At 41.7% G+C, this 15586-nt stretch overlaps 1 long non-coding RNA gene across 1 annotated transcript in view; it reads right to left on the bottom strand.

Annotated features, from left to right (window-relative positions):
* Window positions 1–1835: 1835 nt before the first annotated feature.
* The window catches only part of LOC107314577 (uncharacterized), a 111364-nt gene continuing 97613 nt past the window's right edge, over window positions 1836–15586 (bottom strand). Inside the window, exons 3-4 of the long non-coding RNA XR_014947053.1 lie at window positions 12980–13084; window positions 1836–2736 (exon numbers count right to left, since the gene is read on the bottom strand). This is a non-coding gene — a long non-coding RNA (uncharacterized LOC107314577). The remainder of the gene's footprint in view (window positions 2737–12979; window positions 13085–15586) is intronic.

Genomic DNA, 15586 nt, shown 5'->3' with positions numbered 1-15586 from the left:
GATTTTTTTCCACACAGAAACAATGTGTGAAAAACACACTCTCAGTGCAGTCGGAGTCTACAGGTAACCAGAAGAAATCCTGATTTTAAAATACAATGTGAATTATGGTTCAGATAACTTTTGACTGTGTTTCAAGACATCAAAACACAATTTTTACTCCAGACAGAATTCAGCTGCACACCATAAGAGCTGTGCACAATTAACTTCCTTGGAGATTACGTTTAAACTACAGTAAAAAACACTGCTCACAGCAATAATGCAGTAAAAACATTTCTTTGCTGTAGCTGATGGGTAATATGAAGTTCAGCTCCTTCCCAATAAATACACATGAGACACAGCAAGTGAAATCACGGCCTGTTAGAAACTGAGCCAAGTGCTAAGCTTCTCTTCTTCACTTTCAAAACAGATAGGCTTTACAAAAAAAAAAAACAACAAAACAAAACAAAGCAAAACAAAACAAAAAAACCAAACAACAAACAAAACAAAACAAAAAAAACATCAAACCAAACCAAAACAAAACAGGAGTATGAAAACATACATAGAACAATAAGGCCAAGTGGTAAACACATGAACTGGACTACATATCATTTCTCAAAAAGAAGGCTAATAACAAACACCAAGTTTGGTATGTTATGAAATAGACAGAATAATGTTCTACTGTTTCGTCAGCCGCCAGCAGAGAGTTACTTCTCCAGTGAAACCTGGATTTCCAGAGTTTTAATCTAACAACAGCATCAAAACAATGAAGGAAAAAAATTTCAATGCAAATCACCAAATATATGGCCTTTAATTGCTAAGTGTTTAATAATGTAACAAGAAATTTCATTAATTTCAAAGAATTAAATTGCCTATCAGGTAACTCAATAGGACTTCATCAAGTAATCACAGTGGTTGAATGAAGAACCTATATGTATCACTGCCGCAGTAACTCATCGTTTACATTTCAAGAGCACAGCAGGGCATCGAGCTTCATTTCAAAAAGTAACACTTCCCAAGAATGATTTGGCAGGACGCTACTTTGTAAGCCTGTACAAAACCAACGTATTCTCAACATCGCTGCTTAAAGAGCACCCCTCTCTGAGAAGATCTGCATGATTCTTAGGAGAAAAGGTGCTGTAAGGATATGTTTGGCACACCACATGTACTCAAAATACAGATGCATGTCTTTAATGTTACTTGTGCACTGACCTGAGAGCATATTGCGATAAACAACTTCTAATTAAAGGGTAATGTGCACAGAAACAACAACAACAACAACAACAACAACAAATTTGCACAAGAATGAGAAAAATATCTATAATGTAAATTCAAACCAAGTTTCCAAATAAAAACCCCAAACACTTGACAATGGCGTAGATTCACAAATAACACTGCGTGTGTGAGAGAAATATAGAAGAAACACCAGAAATTCCAGCAGGTACCAAGCAGCATAAAATCCTGAAAAAACACAAAAAGAGAACACCATCACTGCATAGAGGTTGTTTCACTGCATGGTCCTCTGCTTAACATTCAAAAACAGATTTGTCCAAATGAATGCTACACAGTCCAACACATCTCAGTCTCACACATGAGTAGTGACAATCTCAGCATGACTTCAGCAAGCGGTGGTGTGCATCACTGACGGGTGTCCACAACATACCGGTTCTCAGCCCACTTACTACTTTGTAATGAAATAAACTGGTTGTTAAGGACTGCAGTGCACAGAAATCTTCTAAACTTCAGCACTAGCACTTCAACAGCAGTAAGCAGATATTGTGAAGCAGCCCTGTGTCAGAATCAGTATAAACAGATTTTCTTCAAGCTGAAAATGACTGATTACAAGTATAGGAGTCTGCTGAAAATTAATCACACTTTTGAAAACTTTATTAACAGATGCATACAGAAACATGATGCTAAATACTGGATACATAGGTTCCATTGCAAAAACCAAAATGATCTCAATTCACTCTCAGAAACTCGAAACATATCACGGAAGAAAGCTTTACACTTTATACCATTCATACATGTCACTGTCTCGCCTGATGCCTACAATCACAGAACTGCAGGGGTCAAAAGGAACTTCTAGAGATCATAACATCCAACCCCCCCTGCCAAAGCAGGCTGCCTACAGCATTCTGCACAGGTACGTCTCCAGAGAAGACTCCACAACCTCTCCGGTTAGCCCATTCCAATGCTCCATCACTCTCCATCTTTGGCTTATTGGCACAAAACTTCCTATGCTCCATTTAACAGCCATTTCCCCTTGTTCTGTTCTCACAGACCACTAAAGAGAAGCTGACCATGTCCCTTTGTCTCCCACACTTACAATACTTATAAACATTCAACATATCCCCTCTCAGTCTTCTCAAGGCTGAACTCACTGTCCACTCATCTACCCCACACTTTCTCAGCTTTGTTAACAGAACAACATGAGAGACAATATCAAAAGCTTTGCTGAAGGCAACATAGACAATACCCGCTGGTCTCCTCTCATCTACCCAGACAGAGAAGCCACCGTAGAAGGCTATGAGGATTGGTTGAGCCTGGTTTCCTCTTGATGAATCCATGTTGACTGTTCCTGATAACCTTCTCTTCCAATTGCTTGAAGATAGTATTCAGAACAAGCTGTTCTGTCACTTTCCCAGGAACAGAGGTGAGACTGACTGTCCTGTAGTTTCCCAGATCCTCCTTCTTGCCCTTTCTGTAGTGACGCTGGCTATCCTCCGGTCTTCAGGCACCTCTTCTGTTCTCCAAGACCTGTAAAAAATGACAGCAATTCAGAAAACACATCAGCTCCCTCAGCACACGTGGACATACCTGCACCCGTGGCAGCACCCTCTTCCCTCAGCACTCGAGGGTAACTCCAGATACCAGAGCGCCCCCACAGTCAACAGCGCTGTTGTTTTAGTGTTCGTCATTTCAGTTAATTACAGAGTGAAACTCTATCACTGTTTCATTTTGTTTTCTCCCCGTTATTATCAGACCAACTCTGCTTTCCTCAAGCTCCACACAGGAAAACAAAATAGTCCTTTGCCTTAGTTCTCCCACAGATAGATATACATGCCAGCATGCTTGGCATTTAGAACTATCACTTAATGGAGCCACTATCATCTACTTTTATTGCCTATCATTTGAGCATAAAATAATCTTTTGATAAGCTGAATATGAGCACACCAACATTTTGGCTATAACTACACTGGGCACTCATTCCTTAAAACAGCAGTTAAGCCTTTGGCAAGAAACAAATCAACAAGTAATAGTGTGGAGTCATATATGCCTTTAAATTTACAAGGCAATCTAGTATAAATACTTTAAAAATACATAAATATAGTCACGTCTTTCTCTCACAATCACTGCAAGAAACAACAAAGAGTGATCTCAGATCCCTCACTTAAAATGAAGGTCAATTGATAGAACTCTTAGCAGTACTTCAACTACACCTAACACTACCGAAAACTAGAAGACACAAGATCAAATTCATCTCATTGCTACACATTATAATTCCATTCAGAGATCTATTGTTTAGAGCTCAGCATGCAAAGCAGCACGTGACCAGATGCCAGCAGACAAAGCGTGCGACACAAGAACATGGTACCTCTCTAGGTAAGTACAAGGACCACGGATGAGAGCAATTAAGACATTCCATTAGTGCACGTTACTTCTGACTAACTTCACACTGCTAAAAGCACCACCGTTCACAATACTCAGGTGGGCAGAAGCTCACCAATCACAGGCCCATCTATTGAAACCTCACTAGAATTTTCTTTTAAAATAGCTTGCCATAAAAGGAAACACCTCTCATCTTTATCACTGGTAGTGCTTTCTGAGCCAGCACAAGAATCACCCCATCAAATCTGGCTAACTCGAACCATGAAGCGATTAAGTGATTTTTTGGATCTGTATCATAAGTGCAGCTGCACCCAGCACCCACGGTGCAGCTGCGTATTTGTCCCAGTCTCCCAGCACTTCACTGCCCCACAACAGCTGGATGTGTGACACTGCAGCGTTAAGAGGCAGAAACAAGAGTAACTCTCCTGGTCAAAGAACAGTTCTCGGCCTTCAAGAGCATAACGCTGCAACACCTAAAAAGTTCTCCTCACTATTCACATGTTATAGATGGACAGATGTCCTGAGCCGCCACACCAACATTTATAAACTCTTTATTTGCTTTTGGAACCAAGAAGCAAGAAGTTTTCACCTGCAGTGTCTGTGACTGTCTATCGCTTGAAGTCCTGCACAGAAGTTCCCAAACACAGTAGAGAGGAACACAGCTTATTAGAGCTCTGCTTTCAAGTTAGGACCGAGTCACAGTGCACAGCCTGAGCCTTGCTTTGCCAGCTGACAGCATTTGGCCCACACTGATTACATCTGAGGTATAAATTTGAAAACTCGCTGTGAAACTACAAAGGCTCTAACCGTAACAATTCAGAACAGCTTTCCATAAATTCACTCTTTGGACTGTCAACGTTGACTTCTTAAATACCTACCATCCACTCAGTCACAAAAAAGAAACGATCCATTTCACATTACAGGTCACAGAACATCGAAACATAGTTCTCATTATTACATGAAAGCTTTACTGTTCCCAAGGAGGAGCATTCAGCATTCCAGAAAGGCACACAGATCAACCGCCAGAACCCGATGCAAGCAAAAGCACCGATACCTCACAGAGCCGCAACACAACTGAACAATACCTGCACAAAGGTGATGGGACCGGTGCTGAATGGTGCCTTTTGCTGTTGAGGCAAAAGGGGAGACCAGACTGTGCTGACAAACCCTCCTGCTTTGCATTGGTGAGTGTGCCAAGCGGTAGGGCAGCAGCATCAGGGACACAAAATTCCCACCGTCAGTAGCAATTAAGGCTGGCAAAGTCTGAACATTCATCCTTCCTGCAGCTGCTCATAGCCTGCTTCCACTCTTCAGCTTGTGCAAACAGAGATCTGTTTATCTTCCTAGCAAGAACCTTTTCCTGAAACATTGTTTATAGTGGGGGTTTGCTCTAAAACATAGCAGTAACTACGTAATTAAAGAATGACTGTACAGGACTTGCTGTAGCAATGCGTGTAGTAGCCTCAAGTAGTACAGATCAGCAATTCGAAGGAGAAAGCTCACATCACTTATAAACAAGCACCACAGTCTAAACCTCAGTACTGCTCTCATACATTCATGCAGGCATTTGACAAATTCTGGCAATCTGTTCCATCCCCATATGTATGCCCTTGTTGTACTGTGCTTGGAGCAGGGCACGCTGACAAAGAAATCAGATGAATGCAGACAAAGTGCACAAGCAAGCCTGTTTGTTCTCAAGTCATTCATTTCTCCCTTATTTTCTCTCATATACATCCAAAACCTACATTGCTATTGCAAAACTTGTTTCATTATGAAGTTGCCATTAACAAAAACATAGATTACAGACAATACGTGCTTGACTGGGATTTCTGTGTAAATCAAAAGCAGTTCTAAGAAACTGCAACTATTACAGTACCCTCCATCATTCACAAAAAGCTTGACAAACTTAAAAAAACCCAAACCCTAACATAGCAGAATTCTGCATGCTGTTGGAACAGAGAGTTGGACAGGAAGACAAAAGAATCATATTTTGCATCAGTTTTCCTTCCTCTGACTTGGCAAGATATTCCCCACTCTGAATAATAATAAAGCAAAACAGAAGATTTCTGGGACACAAGACATCTTACTCAAACGTGACCTTCAGCATCTAGACCAGGGAGCTCTAATTTATGCAGAGATAGCTGCCCAACGTGGTTCTGACAGGCCTGCATCCAGGCATTCAAAGTCATTCTTCATAGAGAACGCTGCACCTTAGACGACCTTAATGAAAAATAGAGCAGGAGAGGAAAGACCTTGTTAAATCAGAGTAGTCTCTCCAATTGCTCAAGAGCTGATTTAAAGATAAACTCGCTAGACAGAAATTCCACAGAGAGCAGGTTTCAAAGAGCACACTTGAGAATGAAAAACAAGGGTTTCCAAGGCCTTCTCAGAGTGCACAAAAACGATTGCGTAACAGTAACAATAATAAAATCATTTAATTCAATCAAACATTGTTTCAAATGCTCAAAACACAGTTCCCCTATTGAAACATTTTGTCTTCCACAAAAGTAACAGTTACCCAGTAGGATAAATAGCCTGTTTGCTTTAGAAAAGCAAGATACAAACTGGTGTAATAGGAAGACTAGTCCTGAAGGCATGTTATCTCCTACCTGCTGCTAGTTAACAGGAATAAAACTTGGCTAAGGCAGCCATGCATCATTCTGTCACAAAGAGTTCCTCTAATACATAATTCAGCAGAAGAGGTACATATTAAAGCCGGGTCAAAACACATCTTTTCACTGTCTCCCACTGGAGAGGAAGCTCGTTTACTGTGCTGTGACAATAACTGCACGAACTACCTTTTCCCAGACACAGAGAAAGCAGAGGAGGACTGACAAAAGAGTAAGGCAAACTGTTGTCTTGAGGTAACCGCTGCTTTAGAGCTGAATTTGGCCACCACGATGCAAACTGGTACAAGCAGATTCAAAGTAGTCTATCCAAGTACAGCAGTAAAAAACTGAAAATGAACATTTGAGAAATTCCAACATAGGCTTCCTATGGTGCAACTGCTTGCCTGAAGATCCCATTCTTCTATAATGTGCCCTCAAAGGCCAGCTGGAAGGAGGCCTGACCGTCTGCAGAAACTGTTCGTGATGTTACGTGACACTGAAAAGAAAAGCGCACAGCCTGGCACAATATCAGCCTGCTATCATGTTAATCCCCATTTATTTTTCCTTTTGTCTTTTGTGGAGCTGCATACGAGCCTCCAATAACTTAGGGATAAACCTGCCAGTTTGGCTCCTCCAGCCTGGCCATCCCAAGTTGCAGGTGGCCAGCTGGGAATCCTCAGCCAACTGGCTTCGTTGCTTGATTTTCTCTAAGGACAAGCCCGTCTGCTGGCCTCAGTGGCCAGCCTTCTCCTGCCGTGACTGCCTCATCTCCAGTACACAGAAAATGCACACCTGGGCATGCGGGTCAACTGTGAATCTTCACACAGTGTGCTACCATGCAGCTCTGCCATATGGCAGGACATACGTAACTGACATTTGTGGATATGTATAAAGCAGTAATTTGGTTTCTTGGACCCCAAAATACTATGCATGTATGGGGCTGACATGCTGGGTGGCCTGAGCTGCTTAATTGCTCATCTTTGACAATAATAACTATCCATAGTCATTATAAACAGTCTTGGCCTCTCCCACAGAGACGCTCTGCATGGGAAAACACCTGCAATGCTCCCAGCGCTCCTAACATGTCAATTTTATACCAGTGGACATCATTTCACACAACACAAAAAATAAGATGAATATAACCCACACCAACATGCACTGTGGCCAAATGGTGTAGCCAAAATCTGAAACAGTGCATCTGAACCAGGGTAAATACGGACAGATTTTCATGGATTGAGGTTTCATCCCAAACAAAGGTATTGCAAACTAAATGGCAGAATTCAAATTAGCTTATGTTTTAAGATCACTTATCACAGAAACCATCCTGTACACAATGTACGTTCATGATACCCTAAAGCAAGACAGAAGACTAAACAATCTTTTGAATGAACGTAGGAGCGGATCCTGTGTTTGTTTTCAGGAGCTGCTTAGCTACCTGTAGCCATGTCTTACAGTGTATGTAATCAGGTATAATTATAAGGATTTCCCCATATAGTCACATATAAGAATATCCTACAAAACCACCAAATGTTTCAGAAAGTAACAGTTTAGACTGGCACCCGAGACACAAATTTGTAATTCCAAGTCATTTAGGTTTCCCACTAGGTCCTACTAAATCAAAACACAGATGAGTGGAGAGCAGTGGTAGACAGAAAAAGTAACTCGGCACTAGGATGAAAAATACAAAAGAGATTTACAAGAAAAAGGAAGGAACAGTAGGGCATCAATCTCCTGCCTTTCCCAGGGACTTCTCTGCATCTCTATATTTTACTGATACTATCATCTTTTTACATATCCCTAAAGCACAGCTGTGGAGCAAGGCAGGCTGGGCGCTCATGTCAATCCAGTGAACTAAACTAAACACTTCTAGCAAGATTGGCCCGGGGCCACCGATTTCAATGAGAGCTGCTGGATGCTCCGCATGACTGACAGCTACGTTCTTTGTGGATCGAAAATCAGAATACTTTTGTTCCATCTGGCATTTTCCATGATCCCCACTGTGCCCAATTTCGCACACAAAGCACCTCACTTCTTAAAAATCACCTCTCAGCTACAGGCACAAAAAAACCCAAGCATTTGTTCAAGTAAAACAGAAGCAGCAACAAATTCTTGCATAGTCCATTTCTTTGGCAAACAGGTTAGGACTCTTTAAACAATCTTTATTATTAATATTATTAGTTTCTTTCCCCCCAAATTAATACTTGAACAAGGCTTTATAAGACATGTCCTTTTTAGGCTCCCCAATCACTATAAGCTGCAGAAAATGTAAATGGGTGTCAAACTGCTAATCTCTTCTCTAGGTCTTTATTAGGGCTCTAGGTTTGAGATCTACTGAGGGGCAAACAATGTCAATAGAAGACAGAAACACAACGGAGATAGCAGAGGTGGTAGAGATAGCAAAAAAAAACCAACTAAACAAACAACAATAAACAAACCAAACCAAAAAAAAAAACCAAAACCCACAAAAGAACCCACAAAACACCACAGCTACATATGAAAAAAACACTGAAGACTGATAAAACTGTGGGAAATAAAAAGAAATTGGGGGAAATTCAATGTTAGGCAAGGAACATAAGAACTGCTGGACTTCACACCAGCGTGCAGCTCAGTATCCTGCCTTACCGGTGGCGAATGGCATGCAGAAGAACAGAAGACTGTAAGAAATATACAGTACTGCCTCACTGGCAGACTCTTTCAGCTTTCACAAATGCACAGGCTAGCAATTTCCTGAACCACAGACAGCAATATATCTGTGCTTTATAGCTTTTAAAGGAACTTACTTCCATGACAGGCATTAGTCTGAATCCAGGTAATTTTTCAGCATCGACAACATCCTACAGCACTTATGTCAACTTCTTTGTGTATGGAACAGTACCTTTTCTTACATATTCGCCACCTGTATTTCTCAAACCATAACAAATATCAGATCATGTATACTACTTCAATTCTCTAATCCATGTGTAATTTTTAAATTTTTTTTTCCCCAACTTATCCGCATTCTGTAGTCCTTCTGCAAGCTAAGAACCTCATGTAATTCACCCATGCTCAACAAAGATAGTAATACACATTCTTGTCTTCCTTTCTGGTCCTTCCTTTTTCTGGCCCTACTGTTTTCCTTTGGAGATGCAGCTATGCCGGTATCCAGTTCCATTAAAGGAACTTTGATTTTTTTCCCCAACAATTCCTTCCAAAGTAAACTGGTAAAAGATTTAGAAAATCCTTGCACTTCAAAGTTTCGGGAAGTGTTTTCAAATGCACTGTGACCTTGACCCACACCACACACAAACTGAGAATGCCTAGTGAAGTTTCACATCCCAAAAATGTATAAACAACAGCATAGATATAAACACAGAAATGATCTTCTTATGGGCTCCGTGACTCATTGCATATAATTACTTCACAACGTAGTGAGCACTGAGGAGCACTCAATGCACAACCACTGTACCATCATCTAAGTGAGAAAAGCCTTTTTGATTAGCTCCAAATTGTTAGGGTTCAAACCAAGCAAACTTAATTAAGGAAAGCGTCTGGTTAAAAGAAAAAAGTGCTAAATGGAGACATCTCCAAGTTCTAAGGAAAACACAGCAAATACAGAAATGGACAAAAAGGGGAAGAGTATGGATAAAGAAAATGATCTCCACATGGAGGACGGAAATGCCAAAAGTCTAGAAGACTTTTTAATTTAATCCCAATTCTGTACATATTGGATATTGTCTATAACCTAAAATTGCTGCCATTGTTTTTATGTTACCGCTTGATTTCAAGAGCGATGAAACAAGCTGTGGAAGTCATAGCAGGACTCCCTTTTTAACATGAAATCAATGCACTGCATCTGCTGAAATCCTGGAGAGCCCAAGATAGCGATGCCAAATTCCAGAGTCTGCAGTCAGCAGGAGCCATGTGGAAAATGTCCGCATTTAGAGTCAAAGTTTGGCTTATAAGCTGTCGTCCTCTGAAAACTCTTTGGAGGCTCTGCAGTCCAAGTGCTAGAACTGAGAGATCACCCCCAGAATCTCCAATACTGGAGGCTGAGAAGAGAGAAAAAAAGCTAAGAACTTCTTTTACTGAACTCTTTGAATGCCTGAGGTCTCTCTGTCCTCCCGCAGTTTACATGCTGTTTATTCAGAAATCAATCAGAAAGCTTACCAACATACCCTCAGAGCTCTGTGCAACACTGTGTTCAGTGCCGCACAGTTCTGTGGCTACCCGCTCAGATCTTCCCAGCAATTTAAGCATCTCAATTTGACGTGTATGCCTAGGTACAGAAAATTCCTTACATTTGAACCTCACGGTCAAGTACCGTGACCCCCTGTAAACTGACGGGGGAGCACACAAAGAAAAGGGTTAAAAGGGCTTTTAACATGGAAATGGTTTTCAGTGGGTTCCATCCTCTGACACGCCGTAACCTGCCTGCTTACATCACTGTCTTTGTTTCCTAGATGGAACTGATTCCCGTTTGTCAAGTGGGGGTGTTGAAAGAATTTATTAGATAGACACTACTCTATTCCTGGAATTAAAAGTAAAGAACATGACAGAAGGAGTTCTTGCTTCATGTCTGTGATGCAGAGCTATTTTTTTTTTCCATGACAGTGATGATAAGTGATGGTATGAAGTACTGAGTATGACAAATATATTTCCACACACTCGATGTTCAGTTTATAAGGAGACTATGACCTGCTGTATGGTTTGCCACACATCTTGTATAATTTGCATTCTCTTACTATAATGAGAAATCCTAAATCTGACCTGAAATGTCAAATGGGACATATTTTTCTTCCATTTTCATGGGAAACTGTACTCTACAGTTCGAATTACCCATCCTGACCTAATGTATGAACACGGCCTTCTTCAAACATTCCAATTTAGAATAACCCTTCCCTATTTGCACTATGTTTTCCAGGTGTATGCAAAGCAATTCTCCAAATTAAAAGTTGCCATTACTATTTTGATGCTTAAGAAAGAAATAACATTAAAAACCACACTGTGCCAAACCTACACTAAACAACCACACCATTAATTTCTTCAAATACCTCCTGGTACCTCTGAGCAGGAAAAACAAAAAAACAACAAAAAAACCCCTCAACACTGACTTCTGAGGAGTCTCTCTTTAATCCCTCCTTTATCCTCATTCCATTTTCCTGCTAACTAACCTCTTTCCTGATTTATTCAGGACTGCCCAACTGGCTTGATATCTCACTTGGACTGTGATATCATTGAAGACTACCATTGAGATCAGGTCTCTATCATGTTGTTTAGATTTCAAAGAGAAGAGGGGAAAACACTGCTGTGTCCAGATAACCTGGCATGTCTATCAGCTCAGCAGCCAACGCTGGTGAGAAGCTTAGTGGCTGTGAGGCAGCTGCAAGGAGAGTAGAGCAGAAGCTGCTTGTGTGAAGGTCAAGGATGGCACCTGATTCAGGGCCCCTGCAATTGCCATGAAGGCATATAGAAGAAAGAGCTCGGCAACATACAGTAAGCTTAGTAACAGCCCGCTTCTGCTGCTCATGCAACCCAACTCATGTCTGAATAGTCCAAGAGGCCAAAACCTGCACAGACTCTCTCACATCTTTCACTAAATGAATAACTTTGAATGAAGGGGAGAAAGGATCGCCTTTCTCATGAGAAACTGCTGAAGGGACAAATGAAATTTGCACCTCCATTCTACCAGCCTCTTGGCCCCAGCCCCAACTCCTCTTGTTACAGAGGTGCTGAGCGTGCAGACTGGTTAAACTTGGACCAGTGCCGTCCTGAACGTTTAGATGACAAAAATCCACTACTGTCAACCATATGGACACCTCAGGGCAGGCAAGGGGGGAGGCTGTCCTATTTATTTCAGTCTTGACACTCATTTCTGGCCTCACAAAGTACAGGTGATAACCATAATACGGCAGCTGGATGTTTGCATTTCAAAGTACTAAATGGATACTACTTCCAAACAGAAAAAAACAAAAAGTCAGCAGCAAAGGGAGGCTTATGATGATATGCAGGGACATCAATTTAACTCTGATGACATTGCAACTTCCTTACAAGGAGCTGAGCCATTCTCTTGTATAGAATCATAGTTGCCTACAAGAAGGCAGAATTTAATTCTCAAGCTAACAGTTCACTGCATTACAATTTTTAATGTAAAATAAGGCTTAATTTTATTGTACTTTCCAGTGTATAATTTACTCAGTGTGATCAAATATATGCTGCGTGATAAAAATATGTAGATTATACACTGCATAGCATTATACAGTTCTTAATACCCTGCTACCTTCTGTAGCTGCTGTTCTTAACAGCACAATGTCTAAATTTAATGAGAGCCCAGGAACAAACACTGCCCTGAGACCAAACACAGCAGGCAAGCACCTGGAGGCTGTACCCTTGGTTACTTCCTAATGGTACCTGTAACTTCCAAAACACATGCTGAAAGCTCCACTTCTTTGTCATTAAAGGGCAGATCCTGCTCTCTAGGGCTGTGCTTATTAGACTTCTCTCTATTGACAATGAGATGGCACAACTTGAGCTCAGTCTTGTAACCTTTTTGCCTTAAATAGTGAGCAGTTCTGTAAACCTGTGATGCATAACTTATGTCTGCTTTGTTTCTTCAGTTCTAATAAAAGGTCAAGACATCGGCTGTGTGTGCAAATGGTTGGGGCAAGGGGGGGAACAAGGGGTTGGGAATAGGAAAAAATTTCATTGTTTACCAGAAAAATACATAAAATACTTGATGTTTATACAAAACTTTGAGATGAAATGCAGCACATGAGCTAAAACACCATTCAATAATTAATACTCACTGGCTGTGGGGAAATAACGGTGGGGACTTTTGATGCCTGTGTGTCAGACCATTAAGGTTGTTTTGCCTCCATCTGACCATTCGTGAGACAGTTGTGAAGGAACACCTAAAAGAACAAACAACAAAAGCAGAGAATCATAACTGCTGATAAGACCACGGGCACAACAGCATAGAAGGTTTGCCTCAACTGCAAAGCTTTTGCTGTGAAATACAGAGGAAAACAACACCTGTGCATCAGAGGATGAAATTCTGACATCACTTTCATGTCTGTTCCTAAAAGCTCCTGCAGCCCTGAATAGCACCACTCTAAATCTCATTGGAATGCTCACTAAAGAAATTACCAGCACCGTAGGATACACCACAGAGCCATAAAGCAACGTGTGGCACCAACAGTCAATGCATTCAAACACCTGTAAAAATCAACAACAATCCAGCCCCAAAGCTAACAATTCATTTAGGGTAGAAAAGCAATACACAAAAAAGCAGCTCTGACCAGCAAACATTGCACATTTATGAAGAAATCTTGCTGTAGAAGCTTTGCTTCTAATAGATTTACAAAATTAGTGCAACAGGTTTGTGCACTGCAGGTTTTACTCCCTGTTGTGTTTCCTCTTTGTTGTGTTTCCTCATTAGCAGCTACTGCATGGAAAACTGGCCCACTTCATAAAAATGAAAGACAGTGAACAGCAGAAAAGTGTTAGAGGAGGTGAAAGAACCTAATGGAGTGCCACAGGGACCGCTAGAGCCTGTTTCACTTAGAAAAACAAAACAACATGAATAGAAATACCACGTATGATGCTGCTGCTAGGAGGAAAAGTGAAACAGTACAAGGGTGTCACAGTAAAGGACCAAGCACTCCCTGACCAGATGGGGTACTACACCTAAATAGCTACAACAAAATGTACTCAGTTCTTCGCGTTTCTCCACAACGACACATGAAATACAAGCAGCTAATTTTAATTGACTGCAAGACCACTTACATAAGTTATACATTACCACAAAATCATATGGATTTGGAGGTAGATGACAGTCTGTGTGCCTACACAGCTGGGAAGGTCCAACATCCTCTACTGCCATACTACCAACATCTGATTCAGATGTTGTGGGTCAACATAACAAAATATGAGGCATCACTTTTGGAGCAACCCTTGTACAAGTTCTTTTGAATGCCATTATAAAGAACTCCACAGGGACACAGATCTTGAAGCTATCAACAAAGAACTGCCCCCACACTAGACATCGAAGTGGCTAAGAAGTATGAATAATAGAGCTCCTACACATTCTGAACTGACAGCTGCAGATCGCTACCATAGCTAGAGTCTATCTCTGGCACCAGTAAGCTATCACAGTCAATGTTTAAGGCTGGGTATAGTGAAAAGAAAATCAAAGAACTGAAGGATGCTAATGCAGGCACCACTAAGTCTAAATCTTATAGTGAAATTAAGTTCCTGCACTCTTGGTCCATCCGATATGAGTATCTCTTTCTTCTTAAAAGGAGTGTTGACTGCAAGCTGGCTCTTACCAGCCTCTGACATGAAGGATTTTGATTTGACGTGAACCCGCAGGGACTTGCTGGGGATGAGACTCGGGGGAGCATAGCTCCGCACTCCACCAGAGGGCGCCACAGACCGGCAGGGACACTGCAGAGCGAGGGAGCTGAGAGCTGCTGCCTCACACGACAAGAAGGCACTGCCTGCCTGCAGCTGTTCGTTCAGACAGGGTGGTTAATCCTCTTGTAAAAGAGTTCACCACAACGCACCACATGGGTAGATAGCATTGTACAACTGGCCTGATGCGCTGACGCACAGAAGTCCATGAAGCTGCAAGGACCGTTTCTTTCTAAGATGACACTTGACCTGCTGCACAAAGCTGAAGCTTTCAGCCAGGCCGTGCATTGTGAACACTGACTGCAGAACATGGGTTGGTATGTCCTTCGGGCTTGGACAACTCTGCTGAGTAAAGCTCACCTCTGCATGACACCACATTTCCTCAGAAACTTGTCCAACTTCCACCAGAACCATTTCAAGCCTTACCATATGTTTGCTGCAAGTATGACATGTCTTCTACCAGCATCCTCTAATTAAAAAGCACAGGAATGTATGTTGTTTTTAAAGTACACACAAGAACCAGACTATCCTCACACCTGAAGTAAATTTGAAGACAAGGTACATGCAGTGGGTGTTCGTACCAACAGCAAAAGACACTGAGAAAGGAGCATAGCAAAGACAAAACCCTAAATTAGAGGAAGACATGCCTTAGTGTGCTTGAGAGCCCAGTTATCACTAGCTGATGTGGCAGGAACAAGACACAGGCTCTACCAAATGTGGCTTTCAACCTCTGTTTGGATGAGGCAAGGAAATGAGGATAGAACAAGGGGACAGTGGTTTTAAACTGAGACAGGAAGGTTTAGGTCAGATATTAGAAAGAAGTTTATCACTCAGAGGGAGGTGACGCACTGGAACTGGTTGCCCAAGGAGGCTGTGGATGCCCCATCCCTGCAGGCATTCAAGGCCAGGCTGGATGTGGCTGTGGGCAGCCTGGTCTGCTGGTTGGTGACCCTGCAAATAGCAGGGGGTTGAAACTGGATGATCATTGTGGTCCTTTTCAA

Source organism: Coturnix japonica, chromosome 5 (genome assembly GCF_054131305.1).
Source record: "Coturnix japonica strain WE chromosome 5, WE-NBRP24, whole genome shotgun sequence".
NCBI lineage: Eukaryota > Metazoa > Chordata > Aves > Galliformes > Phasianidae > Coturnix > Coturnix japonica.
Note: the sequence above shows the minus strand (reverse complement) of the source record. Positions and strands in the feature narration are given on the sequence as shown.